Raw genomic sequence first — 2,370 nt, 5'->3', positions numbered from 1 at the left:
TCATTGATAGCGCTTGGAGCTGGGCTGCAATAGCGGTGGCTGCATCAACTTCCAAAATACCTGCTACCTTGCCTGACGTCATCCTTTGAGTTGGGTTTTGATGCTCATTTGCAGCCATCGTCTCTATAAGATTATATGCCTCAGTATAGGTTTTAGCCCATAAGGCGCCTCCAGTTGCTGCATCGAGCATGGGCCGAGATTGGGCCCCCAAACCATTATAGAAACCAGTGATCACCATCCAATCCGGCATTCTATGATGTGGACATTTTCTCAACATTTCCTTGTAGCGTTCCCAAGCCTCGCACATAGATTCAGTAGGCTGCTGCGCAAACTGAGTAAGAGCACTCCTCGTAGCAGCAGTCTTTGCCATCGGATAAAACTTCACCAGAAACTTTCGTGCAAGATCTTGCCATGTAGTGATGGACCCAGCTGGTTCAGAATGTAACCAGTCTTTAGCCTTGTCCCTCAGTGAGAATGGGAAAAGCCTCAACTTGATATCCTCATCAGTCACGCCATTATACTTAAAAGTGCTGCAGATCTCGACAAAATTCCTTATGTGCATGTTGGGGTCTTCAGTTGCTGCTCCTCCAAAAGAAACAGAATTCTGCACCATCTGAATAGTGCCCGGCTTGATTTCAAAGGTGTTAGCTTGAATAGCCGGATGAAGGATGCTTGACTGAATGTCATCAATTTTAGGCTGAGAAAAATCCATAAGAGCTGGATCAGCTTGAACAATACGATCTCCCATGTTTACTGGTTCTTTCCGCTCAGTTCCTGAATCCGAATCCTCAAAATCTAACTTCTCCGTAATATCAAGAACTTCGTCTGTCTCCTCAGTTGTATCTAAAGTCCTCTTGCGAGCACGAGAACGAGTTTGCATAAACGCTTGCTAAAGTACCTGAAACACAACCGGAAACAATAAGTAACTACTATGTCCTAATCACTGAGTCCTAATGACCAATGATGGTAAGTACATAAACTAAACAAATACGCCGAGTCCCCGGCAGCGGCGCCAAAAACTTGTTAGGGCGAAATCTCGCACTAATATTCACGCAAGTATACGCGTTCGCAAGTAATATAGAATACTTTCTAGTTCGTTCCCACAGAGACTCAGACTAAATTATTGTCTAATTAAACTCACTCACCAATGTATGATTACTTCTCAATGTTAAGACACTAACATTTAAGATTGTTGATTAAATATTAACTATAATTAACTACTTAATTAATCACTTGCTTAACACTTCAAATTATCAATAATAAAACACTCAAGAGATCACAACTTCATTATTACTTCCTTCAATAGCCATTGTTATTACCTTTAGCATGTGACAGTGATGATATTAATCGAATAACACAAAACTGATAAAAGCCAACTTTCATTGTACTAATACCATTCTACCAAGCATCCACAATTAAGATAGAAGTTGAATAGTCATCAATTATATTGAGTTCCTATATGTCTACAGAAATTGACAACACAACGATTTAAGCACAAGTTATTCCTTTTGATTACATAGGGCAAATAAAACTGTTAGAGTTACCCACTAATCATGCACAACATACATGAACCTATGCTAGCATGGCAAGTTTTAAATCTTAAGATCCATCGTCGCTTCACAAGAGATTAATACCCTATCTTATATGTTCGCGACGCACATAAGACGAATTCGCACAACCAATACTAGATATCATACAATCATCACACACTAAAGTATTAAACAATTAACTAAAGAATTCCATAATAAATCCGTTGCAACCTCATGATCACGATTAGCCCATAATAGCACTTATCGTCATCATGGGTTCATATGAAATCATGATAAACAAACACAAGAAAATAATAACTAAACTAATTATATTAAAATAGAGTACGTCACAAGAGTAAATAAGTTCAAAGTAAGAAAACTAGTACCCAACGTTACAACGAAACAAGAATCACAAGAAAATATGCTTCCTCTTTGTTGCGGTGTGCTAAATCGGTCTTCTTCCTTATCTCCTTCGTGCCTTGCTTAAAAACACAATCTTCTTCAATCCACACTTGTGAAAACGTCTCAAATCTACTTATATAATAGTCCCATAAAACTCAGATTACATAGAAGTGGAAACCAAACAGAAGTAGAAGTCCTGAAATAATATATTTTTTTCCCCGACCCTGCACGGCCGCTCAGCATAGCTGAGCGGGCGCTCAGCATAGCTGAGCGGGCGCGGCCGCTCAGCAATGCTGAGCGGGCGCTCAGACCTCTACTGGAAAAAAATCTGATTTTGCTCCGTTTCTTCGCCGTAATCTGCCCGTTTCTTTCCTCTCGCAATGGTGAACACATGCCAAGGCTTATTCTTGATGATTCCTCCCCTGAAATGCAACTAATA

The 2,370-nt window shown here is 39.9% G+C and overlaps 1 non-coding gene across 1 annotated transcript; it reads left to right on the top strand.

Moving 5' to 3' along the window:
• The first annotated feature begins 248 nt into the window (after positions 1 to 248).
• Positions 249 to 355, top strand: LOC141722572 (small nucleolar RNA R71). The gene has a single exon (XR_012575585.1). It is a non-coding gene; the product is annotated as a small nucleolar RNA R71 (small nucleolar RNA).
• The last annotated feature ends 2,015 nt before the right edge of the window (positions 356 to 2,370 follow it).

This window comes from Apium graveolens, chromosome 4 (genome assembly GCF_009905375.1).
Source record: "Apium graveolens cultivar Ventura chromosome 4, ASM990537v1, whole genome shotgun sequence".
NCBI classification, from domain to species: Eukaryota; Viridiplantae; Streptophyta; class Magnoliopsida; order Apiales; family Apiaceae; genus Apium; species Apium graveolens.
This window is presented reverse-complemented; position numbering and strand designations above follow the sequence as displayed.